This window comes from Chelonoidis abingdonii, chromosome 22 (genome assembly GCF_003597395.2).
Source record: "Chelonoidis abingdonii isolate Lonesome George chromosome 22, CheloAbing_2.0, whole genome shotgun sequence".
Taxonomy (NCBI): Eukaryota; Metazoa; Chordata; order Testudines; family Testudinidae; genus Chelonoidis; species Chelonoidis abingdonii.
In genome coordinates this window covers 29,538,088-29,553,991 of record NC_133790.1, presented here as the reverse complement: position 1 = coordinate 29,553,991, position 15,904 = coordinate 29,538,088, and positions in this window count along the sequence as shown.

The window sequence follows — 15,904 nt, the reverse complement described above, 5'->3', positions numbered from 1 at the left end:
TCACACTGACCCGGGAGTCACTTGGGTCGCTGGGTGCCATGAGCTGAGGGAGCACATGGGTACTGGCCTCTCCCGGGGTATCATCTCTTCCCTGCTACTCTCCCCCTAAGGGAGCCCTCCTGCCCTGCCCCAGGCTCCTCTTCCTCCACAGCTGCTCCCTGCATTTCCCCTGCTCACTCCATGGAATTGAGGCTGTAAAACCTGCTAGCACTTTCCCATGAGCCACCCACAAACCCAGCCATGCCCACTCATGGCCACTCGTCCTTCTGGCTGGCTTTGAGCAGCAGCAACTGAGTGAACAATACTGACATTTGAATCGTCTTCTTTAGGTTTCAGAGGTAACGCACCATTGAGATGACGTCACCCCTCTGAGAGCTGCTGTTTCAGGCTCCCTGCAGACTCCGGCAGAGCTCACAGCATCAGTGACACTTGGGTCATATTTTGAAGGGTTTTGTTACAATAGTAAGGGCTAGAGATTTAATTTTAGTGCTCAGGGATTGGGGGGGAGAGGATCAGGTTTTTGGGGCCCAGCTTGAGACACCTCATTTTCCGGGAAGTGCAGAGCCCCTGTCCTGTATAAAACTGCTCAGGCTGAGCACCTGAAAATGGAGATGCCCCCAAATCCAAAGGTGGATTTACAGTAAAACACGGGGCCCTGGCATGGGGACCCCAGTGACAGGGGGCCCCAGGGCCGGGCAGCTGTAGGGGGCAGAAGCTTGGTCCTGCTGGCTCCTGGGGCTCCTGCTGCAGGCTCCGCCCCCACCGGCAGCCAAGGTCCCCCGTGCCCCGCCTCTTCCCCGCCTCCTCCCCTGAGCTCGCAGTGTTCTGACTCCTCCCCCTCCCTCTGCCCCCCAGTGCTCCCCCTGCCACCAAACAGCTGTTTGCCAGTGCTCAGATCACTGCGGGAGGGGGAGGAGCAGGGCTGCAGCGCGCTCAGGGGCGGGCCTTGAGGGAGGGGGTGGAATCAGGCCAGGGCGGAGCAAAGGTGGGGCTCCCGCACTCCCTTACACACATCTCCCCAGCCCCCACGACCCCCATGCCCCGTGCCATGATGGGCAAGCACGTAGCTGCCAGAATCCTGAGCTCCTCCAGAGAGAGGTGCCAGGCAGGGCGGCGCAGCCCCCACATGGCCCATACCCGGAGAGATGAGGGAGGGCAGAACCCACATGACTGGACACCAGGCAGCAGGGTGGGTTGCTAGCATGGTGATACCCGGGCATGGGAGCGGGGGGCCCAGATCCTGGATCTCATTGCACCATCTCATTGCACCCAGCTTCTTTCCAGGGGCTGGTGCCCAGCCCCACTCCCTACACCAGTGGGGCCATACAGGATGATTCTGGGCATCCCCAGCGAGATCAGGGCCCCACTGGGCAAGATGCTGCAACCCTCCCCTCCCCCCCTCTCCCTCCCCCCCGTACTTCCACTGCATCTTTCATGGAGCTCTCAAAGCAGCCATGGGGCAGGCAAGGCGGGTGCCGGGAGCTCTCTGCTCAGTGTGGCTGCTCCATGGTAGCTGTTTATGGGCCTGTGACGGAGCAGGAAGCAGGGTGGATTTGACCTGGGAATGTTGCAGGGGAGTTACACTGGGGTTGGGGGCCTTCCCGTGCAGGAAGCCACCTGAGCTGTAACCGTAACCTGAGCCAGGAGGGGGATGGGAGAAGTGCCACCTTCTGCCGGGGAGACTGACCTAAGGAGAGGAGGAGCTGGGGGGAGGGGGAGAGCGCTGCTGGAGGAGGTTTTGTTTTCAGTCTTGGGCTGGGGGTGCAACGCAGGGAATCCCAGGCTGGGGTCTAAGCTCCCTGAAGCCCCCATAGGGACCTGGCTGGGGGGTCCTGGTTGTACCTACAAGCCCTGCTTGGGACTGTGTTCCTGTTGTCTAATAAACCTCCTGTGTTACTGGCTGGCTGAGAGTCCCGGTGAATCGCAGGAAGAGGGGGCAGGGCCCTGACACCCCCACGCTGCGTGACAGGGCCCATCTACGCTACTGAGCTGCTAAGTGTGGCTGTGGCGTGGCCCCACCAGGCACTGAGCCAGTTTCCTTGGCCTTGCCCCCACTGCTCCCCCAGCTCAGCCGCTGGGTGCTGTGGAGGGACCACAGGGGCATGACCAGCCTGGTGCATGGCCGTTGCTCTGAGCAGGGCTGGCCAACCTGATGGGGACGGTAGCCACCTGCGACCCGAGCCCATGCTGTGATGCAGTGGGCTGCTCTCAGGTTCCTCCTCCTGCTGCACGGGACCCAGCGGCACATCAGACCCTGCCTGCCAGCTGGGACAGGAGGTGCAGAAAGATGCTGCCCCCAGCTTGACAGTGTGGGGAAAGCCATCAGAGCAACTGCAGCTGCCCCAGCTGATGTCAGACTCACCAGACAGCCCTGAACCTGGGCCCCCTGTCACGTCTCCCTGTGTGATGGCATCACATGCTGGATACACCCCTGTGCCCTCCCCCTCCCCCCCCCACTCAGCATGGGCTGCTGGTGCCGCTAAGTGCCCGGGGAGCACTCTAAAGCAATTAGAAAGAGGCTTGGAGGTAACTGAGTCAGAGCAAGCGGGGGGGGGGCGGGGGGGGAGGTTCTGAGCATAATCTCATTTTCTGGCTCTTCTGTTTCTGCGGCAAATCCCAGCGCATTAGCAGCTTCCTGCTGTGACCTCTAGGAGAACACATGGGCCAGGGCAGCTTGACTTCACTAGCAGGGCTGGTCCCCCCAGTCCCCTGCAGGACAGGGCAAGGGTTAGGGGTCGGACCATTCCTGAGCCCCTGCCTGCCCCAGGGCAACACTCAGGGCTGCCAAGCCCCATGGGCCATGGAGGAGCGTCCTGGGACCAGCTGGAGCTGGGGACAGAAAGTGGAGTGGAGGGGGAGGGGAGGGGAGAAGTCTTTCTGCTGTTAATGGCATTCAGGGCCAGCTCACATGCCCCTGGGAAGAGGAGGGCAAGGACACCAGGGCTTTGCTCCAAAGAGCGCCCAGGGTCAGGTCAGAGATGCTGCACCACGCCAGGGGCTAGGGGAGGGGGCCAGGAGCAGAAGCTGGGGGCTCTATTCTGGGAGGTTTCATCACGTGATGTAATGGCATTAACGCCTGACCTACTGTGCTCTGAACCTCACTCACTCCAGAGCCGTCACTGCCTTCGGCTGAGTCACAATGTCACATTTTAAGCGTATTGCATAAACAAACAATGCTGCAAAATCGCCCGTTGCAATGTGAATCTTATTTTTAAATAGTGAGATGGGGTTCAGGTTCCTTTGCTTGTTAATGCACGTTTAAACGTGTGCACGCGTGTGGGCCCGGGCGCTAGTTAATGCCATTGTTTGAAAATACAGAGAATAAAATAGCATCACCTTAGAAAATGAGAGATACAGCGAAACCTCACTGATTAGCCTTACGACTGGAAAATACTTGACAACACACCATATAAGTTCATTGACTTTGTAAAGCCAGATTTTATAGTCAGGGTCTTTATTGTAACAACACCAGGACTTTGTCTTTTCAATGAGCCTTTCAGAGCTGTTCTGTTCTGACAAGCCCTCACCAGCATCCGTGGCTGGTCCCGTTTCTTGAACGTGAGAGGCCATCGCAGCATAGCGCAGGCACAAGCACTGTGACTGTGCCCCTGTGCATATGTGGCTCAGTTACGTGCACAGACTTTATGGCATGACAAAGCTGCAACCACACAAGGTGAAGAAATGCATGTATGGTGCAACTGCTGGGTAGGCAAATGCACCCCCCCCTGGCATTTTACACCCCAGCTGGCCTACTGTATAAATGGAAGGAGGCCGGTGGCACCTTAAAGACACACATATTTATTTGGGCATAAGCTTTCGTGGGTAAAAAACCCACTTCTTCAAACGCATGGAGTGAAAATTACAGCTGCAGGCATGAATATACTGACACATGAAGAGAAGGGAGTTACCTCGCAAGTGGAGAACTAGTGCTGACAGGGCCAATTCAATCAGGGTGGATGTGGTCCACTCCCAATAATAGATGAGGAGGTGTCAATACCAAAAGAGGGAAAATTGCTTTTATAGTGAGCCAGCCACTCCCAGTCCCTATTCAAGCCCAAATTAATGGTGTTAAATTTGCAAATGAATTTTAGTTCTGCTGTTTCTCTTTGAAGTCTTTTTTTTAAGTTATTTTGTTGAAGGATGGCTACTTTTAAATCTGTTATTGAATGTTAGGGGGCTTATTCCTTCACCCTCTCACTTCCCTGGTCCTTCTCGCATGAACAGAGAGCAACAATGATACCATCAGAGGACCCAGCCACACCATCAGGGACTCTATCACCTGCACATCTACTAATGTGATATGTGCCAGCGATGCCCTCTGCCATGTACATTGGCCCAAACTGGACAGTCCCTACGTAAAAGAATAAATGGACACAAATCGGACATCAGGAATGGTAACTAATACACCAAACCAGTGGAACACTTATCTCCCTGAACATTCAATGTTAGGATATAGATATCAGGCCTGTCTGCAAAGGCCTATACTTGTAAGAATTTAGCTGTATTCTTATCACTTAGGCTAGTTACAGAGGTATAAAAGAAAGATCAAAAATCACTGTCTGTGTAATGGCCTTCGCTTACTGTGACAGTCTGAGGCCCTGTTAAGTCACACTGAAATAAGGACAACCTGGGCTTGTTACAGAAGTGATCCGATCTATCATTCCAGAGAAAGGGAAGAGCTAGAACATGTAAAAGGAAATTTAGTTTGATAGTTTCTGTCTGGTAAAAACTCACTATCAATAGACACAGCTGGAAAACCCTTATGTCTGTGCAGATGTAGTTGTGAAAGCCTCACTCTTGTATTGTTTTGTATGTTTATTTGCATTGGTCTGTCTGGTTCTGTGATTGTCTTTCGTGTCGATGTATAATTAATTTTCTGGGTGTAAACCAATTAAGGTGGTGGGATATAATTGGTTAAATAACCATGTTACGTCTGTTAGGATTGGTTGGTTAAATTTCAGTAAAATGTTGGTTAGGGTATAGCTAAGCAGAATTCAAGTTTTACTACATAGTCTGCCGTCAATCAGGCAGTAAGCGGGGGGGGAGGGAATGGGAACAGGGTCTGGGGATGGGGGAATTGGGATCATGTTTTGCTAAGGGAGGAAATGGGACAGAAACAGGACACTGGCAAGGCTCTGTGTTGTCAGAGCTGGGAAGGGACACTAAGGGTATGGCTACACTCACACTTTACAGCGCTGCAACTTTCGTGCTCAGGGGTGTGAAAAAACACCCCCGAGCGCTGCAAGATACAGCGCTAAAGTAAACGTCAGTGTAATCAGGCGCGCAGCGCTGGAGCAGGCTCCCAGCGCGGCACTCTACACCCGTTAAGGGATGTGGTTTACATGCAGCGCTGGGAGAGCTCTCTCCCAGTGCTTGCCGCTCTGACCATACACACTTCAAAGCGCTGCCGCAGCAGCGCTTTGAAATTCCAAGTGTAGCCATACACTAAGAAGGAAACTTGAGTCGTGCTTGCTGGAGTTCACCCCAATAAACATTGAATTGTTTGCGCTCTTGGACTTCGGGTAGATGTTGCAGCGGTGAATGCAGTCCCTGATGCTGTGTGGCTGGGTCCTCTGATAGGTTATCGCTGGAGTAGATATGGGGACAGAGCAGGCAACGGGGTTTGTTACAGGCGATTGGTTCCTGGATTAGAGGTTGCTGTGGTGTGGTGTGTAGTTGCTGAGTGGTGAGTAAAACATTTGTTCAGGTTTGGGGGCTGTCTGTAAGCACGAGAACTGGCTCTGCTTACCAACAAGGCCTGTGAGAGTGGAGGATCGTTTTCCAGGGATAGGTTGTAGATTCACTGATATTGCCGCCTGAGGGGGCTCTATTGTGATGGCCAGTGGTGGTGTTGGTTTTTTCCTTTGCTGGGCCTGTCCTGTGGTAGGTGATTTCTGGTATCTCTGTGGTAACCTATCTCATTCTGTCAGTCTGTTTCCATCACTTCCCCAGGTGGGTATTTAAGAACACTTGATTAGAGATCTCCACTGTAAGGAAAGGCAACCATCCTTGAACCTCTGGTTCTTCTTCCTCCCTGGCTGAAAAATTGAAGCGGGCGTTTGGGGACTCAAGTCCAAATTTCCAGCTATCTATCCTAATCTAACAACTTGGGGTAAGTGTTTAAAAACGAATTCTACTTGTTATATATCAGCCAGAATGAAAAAGGAAATAACCAAGCATGTTCAAAACTAAAATTCCGTAAGAAGATATCTTAATATTGACGAGATGAAAAGCAGCTCGGGGGGAGGGCACCTATTCTAAATTAATTGACCCTTGTATTTTAACGTTTTTCAAGTAGCCGCTAGCAGTAACGCCATAGGCGCATGGAGAGTGCAAAACATCAGAATAATTCATAAGACGCTAGTGGTTTTTGTTTTTCTATTTTTTTTTTTTATTTTTTTCTCTGTAGATACCAGGGTTTAGTGTGGTGACTTCATGCAAACTCGCGTCTCACTGCAAACGAAACTGGGTCCCCGATTGATCTGTTAATCCCGGTTGAAGTTATTTGAAGCGCCCCAGCTAATGGAGACAGCTCACATGATATTCATTGTATGATTCTCTGATACACAATATACACTGGAAAGTAAGATCAGAATCTCTATGTAGTTCTAGTGTACCATAGTATAATTGATATGTATATTTGCCATTAAGATGGCCCATACAAAAGCCCAGATCCAATACCTTTCAGATCACTGGGTATTTTAAATTTGCATTCAGATCCTGAATTGATTTTGCAGCTAAGGCCCTTCTCTAGTGCATTCCATCAATTCGCCATAAAGCAGAGGGAAGTAGTGAATAATAACGATGATGCATCTGAATGTCAGTTTTGAGTCATTCACATACAGAAGGGACAGTTTCGTTGCAGTGCATGAGTCACACCAAACCCTGTTATTACAGAAAAAACCACTAGGCTGTGGGCTGTTAATTATGTTGCACTCCTGCCTGTACGCTACTTTGAAACTTAAATAAAGGTCAATTAAATAGGTCCCCCCGGCTTTCATCTGTCAATAAATATTTCTAACGGATTTAGTTTGACATCTTGCGTTATTTCTTTTTCATTTGCTATAACAAAGAATTTTTAAACACTACCCCACATGTAGAACTGAATCCCAACGCTTCATTTTAGCCAGGAAAACAAGAGTCAAGTGCTTTCCTCTAGGTTCTTTGTAGAGGTCTCTTCATGCAATGGAGATGCCCAGTTCAGATGACTTCATTGTTACATAAGCAGACAAACATCAGTAGCCTTGGGGGTTTTGCAGTCTTTAAGTAGACAGCTTTCAATAGGAGCAGACAGAATGAATGACATAATGGGAATGAAAATTAACCTTCCCTTTGTAGGTAGTTATTCCACTCATGCTCAGTCTCCATCAATAGGATTTTGATGGCATTATTAAAAATCACAGGCTTCTATGGAAAATGGGGCTTGGATGTCTCAAGGCAGCTCTTACGGCTCTTTTAGTAGGGCCAAATTAGTTTCTGCAAAATGGCTGCCTCTCTAAGCAATAAAATCGACAGGGGTGTTGACAGAGCAAACAACAGATCTGGAAATCTCCTATGCAATTCATGTTTAATGTAAGAATTTGGATTATAGGTCCAATATTTTCCAGAATCTGAATCCCTCAATTAAATGGTACAAAGAGAACTAAATGACACGATCATATCTTGCACCTGACATAATGAGCTAGGTTGCATCACTGTGTGGTGTTAGTGTTGTAACAGCAATGAGTGGTAGATGAGAAGTATTGATAAAGCTCAGAGTCAGCTCTCCCTGGACTGATTAAAGGCAGGTGGTCTTAATCTGGGATTCTACTCAACCCTAGCAGAAGGCACAGCTGATTCCAGCATTGTTATTGTTCTGTAGCTCAGACAATTTCTAAATTAGTTTACTGATCACCTGAAAAAGAAGGGTGCTCTCCCAGAATGTTTCCTGATATTCTGTCTCAAATATGTGTATTCGGTGAGTAACACTTTTTAAATTGGTAGAAAGTGCTGGCTTAATGCTTGCTCTTCCTGTAAAAGCAATGGCCAGCAGCAGATGTCTAGCATCTTATGAGACAACGGACAGATGTTTAGTGCAAGGTGCTGCCAAGTCTGCTCTGTGAGAGCAACAAGGCTGAGGGCCATCAGTACAGCAGTCAAACGTTAAGCTCCAAATGTAGATCTGTCGAAATATCCCTCACTAACTGGTTACCACTTATCCCCCCCCCCCTGATTATGTCTGGGCACAGTCCCTCCACAAGGCAATCGGGCCTCTATTGATGTGCAAGTGAAAGGCCAAATCTGTTGTTACTTTAGCTTACTTGCACATGGTCATCCTGCAAAACACTCACTGAGTGCCAGACAGAATTGCTTGACAAGTAATTCTTCCTGTTGGGCTGGGAAAAGCCCTACCACAATAGATACTGACATTTTACTTTTGTCATAAGGTACAAACGACCTTTCAGGTGACCCAGCAGCACTACTACCCAAGTCCTTCCTCACCACAAAAGCACATAGACCAAATACTCTGATTCTGTAAGTTGGAGCAGCTCTGCTGAGTGAATGGAGGATTTGATCCAGAGCTTCTTTTCACTCCCACCACTACTCTCTTTCCTTTTGTAAATATATTTACCTGTCTTATTCCCAAAGGCTAGCTTAGTTTCCTCTGAGATCTGCATTTAGATTTTGAGTGACATACATGCATGCTTTATCAGAGGAGTAGCTTCTTCTAAGGCACAAAAGGAATACATCTTTTTAGAAGGATGCTACGGGACCAGTTGTGCCTCAGCTTATATTCTTGCAACTTCTGCTGTCAATGCCTCTGATTCAGGAACACACTTAAACATGTGCTTAATTTTAAAGATAAGCACGTGCTTAAGCACCCATTCTGAATACATATGGCCCCCTGAATCAGAGTAATAGAGTTGCTTATATATGAGGGCAGAAATGTCATCAAATTCCTGGAGTCTGGTATCACGTATTGAACATTTTCCCTGTACCATACTATTATTAGCTTTCAGCAATAAATCTGCCTGATATTGGTTATTTGGCCTCTTGAATGTATTTCATAACAAACCAAAGTGTGGTCAAGTAATTCACTATATCATTTATCAACACAAGAGCAAGAAAGGAAGGAGAAACACACACAACCTCACTCACTCTCTCTCTCTTTAAACCATTTTCAGAGAGCAATGTGTTTATATTTCTTTGCCGCAAACTACAGTTTGTTGTTCTCCACCAGCTCTAAGCCTTTGTTCTCTTTTCTATTCTCCTCTGATTTATCTCCTATCAGAGAGAGGAAGAGTCTTTCCATTACATTGAACAGTAATGGATGAGCACTTCAGGGCCCATTCTGAGTTACTTGTTCATACAGCCCTTCACGGTAAATGGCAGAGATGCAGTATATAACAATGGACTTTCGGGGGCACACATACAGGAGAGAGGCAGCCAGGAGCCTCCTTCCCCATTGTGTGCATTAGAAAATGGAATGGGGGATAATGGCAGCTCTTTCACAAGGAAGTGCAAAAGCAGCGTGGCTGCTGTTGGTATCTCCTCTCCATCATCTCCTGGGGAGGCCTGGTAACTTAGCCTGACCTTTCCATTGCCTTCTGATGGTGACAGGTTGTCTCATTCCCCTCTTCCGCTCTGGAGCAGGTTAGGAAATCAGCCTACTCTCCTTCCCAAATCCAAAGACAGGGATTTGTAAGGATAAGCAGCCCACCCACTCTCTGTCCAGTGGGAATGGGGAAATACTTCACCCCTGTCTTCCCCAAAGAGCTCTGTAACTTATACCCCACCATCAGAACAGGGAGGAAAAGGGGAGAAATTGCAACTCTGAGTCACAACTCATTCTCTAGTGTGCTTCTTGGATAGTGCAGCTACCCTTTACTCAAGGCAAATTGTAAAGTACAAACTAGCCGTTAATACCTGTGCCTCAGTTATCTGTACAACTGGGTAATAATAGCTAAATCACGGAGATACTGTGTTAATCAACTAGTGTTTGGGGTCCTGGATGAAAGATGCAAATAAATAGAATTATTATATACAAGATCTATGCCAGAGCAGGGGAAACTTTGTCAATTCCAGGAGAGGCAAAGCTGCTTTTGTAATGAGCCAGCCACTCCCAGTCCCTAGTCAAGCCCAAATTAAAGGTGTTAAATTTGCAAATAAATTTTAGTTCTGCTGTTTCTCTTTGAAGTCTGTTTCTGAAGTTTTTTTGTTCAAGAATAGTTACTTTTAAATCTGTTATGGAATGTCCAGGGAGGTTGAAGTGTTCACCTACTGGCTTTTGTATGTTACCATTCCTGATGTCCGATTTGTGTCCATTTATTCTTTTACGTAGGGACTGTCCAGTTTGGCCAATGTACATGGCAGAGGGGCATCGCTGGCACATATCACATTAGTAGATGTGCAGGTGAATGAGTCCCTGATGGTGTGGCTGGGTCCTCTGATGGTATCGCTGGAGTAGATATGGGGACAGAGCAGGCAACGGGGTTTGTTACAGGGATTGGTTCCTGGATTAGGGTTGCTGTGGTGTGGTGTGTAGTTGCTGGTGAGTATTTGTTCAGGTTTGGGGGCTGTCTGTAAGCGAGAACTGGTCTGCCTCCCAAGGCCTGTGAGAGTGGAGGATCGTTTTCCAGGATAGGTTGTAGATCACTGATATTGCGCTGAGGGGGCTCTATGTGATGGCCAGTGGTGGTGTTATTTTCCTTGCTGGGCCTGTCCTGTGGTAGGTGATTTCTGGGTACCTATCTCATTCTGTCAGTCTGTTTCCTCACTTCCCCAGGTGGGTATTTAAGAACACTTGATAGAGATCCTCTAGGGTTTGTCTGAGGGATCGCAGCAAATGCGGCTGTATCTTAGGGTTTGGCTATAGCCCATGGATCGTGTGATGTGGTCTGGATGGAAGCTGGAGGCATGGAGGTAAGTATAGTGGTCAGTAGGTTTCTGGTATAGGATGGTGTTTATGTGACCATTGCTTATTAATACTGGTGTCCAGGAAGTGGATCTCTTGTGTGGACTGGTCCAGGCTGAGGCTGATGGTGGGATGGAAATGGTTGAAATCCAAGTGGAATTCCTCAAGGGCCTCCTTTCTGTGGGTCCAGATGATGAAGATGTCATCAGTGTAGCGCAAGCAGAGGAGGGGCGTTAGGGGATGAGAGCTGAGGAAGCGTTGTTCTAAGTCAGCCATAAAAATGTTGGCATACGGTGAGGCCATGTATGAACGGGATTCACCATTCTCAGCCTGCCCTACGATTTATCTCCCGGGGGGCTCTCTGCAGCCTCCTGGAGATTTGTATTTAATTCCTGGAGACTCAAGGGCAGTCCTGGGGGGTTGGCAATCGGGTTAGGATCCCAACATGGAGCTGGCACTCCTGGCTGCAGCTCTGCAGGAATCTCTACAGCTCCCCCTGCGCTTACCGTCAGCTGGGCCTAGCAGCTCCCAGACAGGCCTCAGGATGCGCTAGACACAGCGCTACGGTGAGCCTCTCCAAGGCCCTGAGGCCACTAGGAGAACTAGCTGGAGGCAGCATCGCCCACACTGTCTCCCTTGCACCCCTGCTGCCGCAGAACCGCCTGGGCCTGGTGAGCAAGCAGCCCCACACTGACCTCTGGCTCCCCTCAGAGCAAGGGGCAATCTTCCTACACCAGGAGGCCACGGGCGTGCAACCTCCCTCAACACAGCAGGGGATCCCTGAGACCCTTCAGCGCTGGCTAGAGGGAAGTAACCAGGCCCCAAGCTGGGGGTCAGTAACAGGGCAACATCAACCAGGCTCTCTCCATCCCTGCCCCTGGCTGCCCAGCCCCACCCCTGCTGATTGCACTGGTCTCCTGCAGTGGCACGTGGGAGCTGCCCAGAGCACCCCCCCCAGTATCTCAGCCCTCGGGGGGCAGCGCAGAGCCAAGCCCAGCTGGCAGGGTGGGTCTTGCCCAAGAGGAAGAGCTGGGAGCGTGAACGCACTAACCCCAGCCCCAGGGGGCATGCACCTGCCGGAACCTCTGCTTCCCAGAAAGGGGGGGAGGCAGCGCCTCCCGCTAACTCAATTCCATGGTGCGGCAGGCCCATTAGGGTCAGGTTTCCCTGCACTGTCCAGCCAGCTTCAGTTCCCTGATTCCTGCCAAGGGAGGCAAGGAGCGGCAACCACACTGGTTAATGGGCATCTGGTCCTTGCAAGAGGTGCTCCCTGCCTCTCCCTTCTGGTCACAGCCCCATCCCGCAGATGCTGGCAGCGGTGGGATCATATGTGGGTTTGCAGAGACAGGCCCATCATTAGGGCGGTCTGGGATCTGCTCAAAGCTCCCTGGCTGCCCTCTGCTCCTGCACTCAGTGCAGATTGGGGAGATGGGGTGCAGAGCCTGGGGACAGGAGGGGGCAGCGCCGGCTGGGATGAAACTGACTTGGCAAATGTTTAACTCAAAGCAGCTTCCTGCTCCAAAGGAGCAATGGGTGGGGGCAGCAGTTCTGAGTGTTTATTTTCTTTAATGAAAAAACCAGCAAGACTCAGTTTTCAGGCCACACTTTTGGCTTTTGATAAAAAGCCCATTTGAACCCCGGGCAGTTAAAATATCAGAGACTGTGGGGGACTTTGTCTGAGACACCAGAATTGCTTCCAAATTTCCCACAAACAATAGGCGATTGTTGAGCAGCTCTAGCAATGGCAGCTCCCGCCTGCCCCCGGCCCATCCCCTGGGCGTGGGTTTGCTTAGCAGGACAGGGCCTTGGCTTTCCCGACCAAGCGCGGAGGTGAGCAGGATAAAGAATTAGGGAGCAGGAATGGGAGGGTCCCTGCAGGCTGTTTCCATAACACAAGGTGGGGCGAGACTGGCCTCAAATGCCTGGGCATGTGGCTGGCCAAAGCGAGCTAAAGTGGGTCCCAAAGGGGTGGGGGTGGCATACAATCCAGCAGCTAAAATGGAGAGGGACACAGATGTTAGTCACATGCATGGATGAGAGGTGCCCAGAGACCCCATTGCTAGGAGCCTACAGACCAGACCATTCCCAGCCCAGGCTCCTGCACCAGACAAAGGAGGCTGCAAAGCAGGTCAGCAGCTCCTCCTGCTGGCTGCCAGCTGGAAATGCAGGGCCGTCCCCCCAGCAGCCTAGCACCCCCGGCTGGCTCTGCCCCCTCAAAGGATTCTGCAGGCAGCTGCAGAGGGGGAGCAAGGCATGGGCTGGGGGAGCCAGTCTCCACTTCCAGGAGTGTTTTTAACATCTAACCTCCCCTACCCCTCTGCCCTGAGTCAACAGCCCCGCTCCAGCCAGCCGGATGGCACCATGCCTGGCACAGCCCAGCACCTACCCCTCCAGGAGCCAAGTGGCTTCTCAGACCTGCTTCCAGTGAGACAGGACACCCCATCAGCCCCCCACATGCTAATACTGGGCATTAATCAGCCCTGGCAGTGCCAGGCTCAGCAAAGGCTGAAGATGGAGCAGGCTAGAGCCAAGCACCCTTTCTGGCTAGGCAGAGCCCCTCTGCCCCATGCATGTGGGGTTAACAGCTGATGCTTCACTGCCCCCTTCCCCTCACACACCCAAGCTCAGACCCAGGGCTTTTCAGCAGCAGAGCTTGGAGCACTTCACTAAGGTCAGCAGCATTAACCTCACTTTATAGATGGGGAAACTGAGGCAGGGCCCTGTCCCTTGAGCACAGGCTGGGGCGCCCATGAAGATGGGTAAAGGCTGCCACATGAGCACAAGCCTCGGGCCTGGGCAGGGGGCAGCCTGTGTGAAGAACAGAATGGCCCAGACCTGCAGTCAGTGCCGTGTGCTGCAGCTTCCACTAGGAGAGCTCTGCCAGGGGGCACTCGAGCTGGAGCGAAGAGAGCAAATCCTCCAGCAGCCCAGGCTGAACAAAACGATGTGCCCGAGCCCCTGGGGTCAGGATCCAGGAGGCAGGAGCTGACCTCCCACGGCCAGTGTCCCCTCTGTTCTCCCACACATGTGCGGAATGAATTTTGTTATGTGCACCAGTACGGAGGTGTTGTGTGACACATCACCTGTATATTGGTGTATAAAACAAAATTCATGTGGCAGGGGTGGGGCCAAGGGGTTTGGATTGTGGGAGGGGGCACACTGGGGCAGAGGGTTAGGGTGCAGGCTGTGGGGTGGAGCCAGGGATGAGGGGTTTAGGATGGAGGCTGCCCCAGGGCTATGACAGGGAGAGAGGACTCCCCCCCCCCGTACTCTTCCCACAGCAGTACCTGGGCTTGGAGGAAGAAGCGCCTGTCCCCTCGGGGGCAGTGCCGAGGCTGGGGGTGCTGGATAGGTGCCCCCCTCCCCCAAGCCATGGCAGGTCCCGTGCTGAGTTGAGGACGAGGAGGGGCTCCCCTCCCCCAGCTACGGCAGGTCCCGGTGGGGTGGGTTCCCTGAGCTCCTACGCAGTGCTTAATAGGCTGCTGCATAGCTGCAGTTTACAGTGAAATGAGCCCATGGCTCCTTGGCCCAGGGACTCTGCTGGGAGTGGCGTATTTAATGGGCCACCATCGGGCACCCCGGCGTGCAGAGCCCCAGCCTGCCAGGAGAGCACCGCGGTGCCACCCTGCCCAGGGAAAGCAAGGGAGCTGTAGGCCAGGTAAGGCTGTGGAAGGAGCTAGTGCCCTGGGGAGGGAGGTATGCTGGCTCAGGGATGGGCACAGTTGGGATAGCAGGTGCCCTGGCAGGGCAGGAAGACGTGTATCAGTCATAGACTCATAGACTAAGGTCAGAAGAGACCATTATGATCATCTAATCTGACTTCCTGAACAATGCAGGCCACAGAATCTCACCCACCCACTCCTGTAACAAACCCCTAACCTATGTCTGAGTTATTGAAGTCCTCAGATTGTGGTTTGAAGACCTCAAGCTGCAGAGAATCCTCCTGCAAGTGACCCGTACCCCATGCTGCAGAGGAAGGAGAAAAACCTCCAGGGCCTGACAATCTGCCCTGGAGGAAAATTCCTTCCCGACCCCAAATGTGGCGATCAGCTAAACCCCGAGCATGTGGGCAAGACCCACCTGCCAGCACCCAGGAAAGAATTCTCTGTAGTAACTCAGATCCCATCCCATCTAACATCCTATCACAGACCACTGGGCATACTTACCTGCTGATAATCAAAGATCAATTGCCAAATTAATTGCCGAAATTAGGCTATCCCATCATACTATCCCCTCCATAAATTTATCAAGCTTAATCTTGAAGCCAGATATGTTTTTTGCCCCCACTGCTCCTCTTGGAAGGCTGTTCCAGAACTTCAGTCCTCTTATGGTTAGAAACCTTCATCTAATTTCAAGTCTAAACTTCCTAGTGTCCAGTTTATATCCATTTGTTCTTGTGTCCACACTGGTAGTAAGCTTAAATAATTCCTCTCCCTCCCTAATATTAATCCCTCTGATTAAGTCACAACTGTACACCTTGGTACCCGAGATGGGACCGGGGGATCAGCCTTTGGGTGTGAACAATGCCCTGCCCTCAACCCCCTAGGCCAATCAGAGCACAGAGACCTGTTCCCCTGCCCCCCTAGCCTCAACACCCTGCCCATCCTGCAGGGGTGGGGGCAGACTAGTCACTCAGTCCCTCACCCCCACGGGGGGCCAGGGTCTGGCACCCAGGAGGACACCCAAAGGCCCAGTAAGTGCCGAGTAGCAGAGCTGGGCTCTCCTGTGACACCACCAGCCACATGTGAAATCAAGGCCAGTGGCCCTAGTGCCCCATGCGGCAGCTGCCTCTCCTCAGTCCATGCCAGGGCTGCAGCCCAGCCCAGCCCATAGGGAGCCCTCTTCCCCCACTGCCGGCCCCCATTCCTCACTGCACCACCAGGCTGAGCGGGAGGGAGCCCTGGGCTGCGGGAGGGGAGGGGAGGACACTCAATTCCCAGGTGCTCCCTCCCTCCTGCTGAGGTATGTGCACATGCTGCCCCCCACCCGTCCTCAACAGCCTGGCACTCG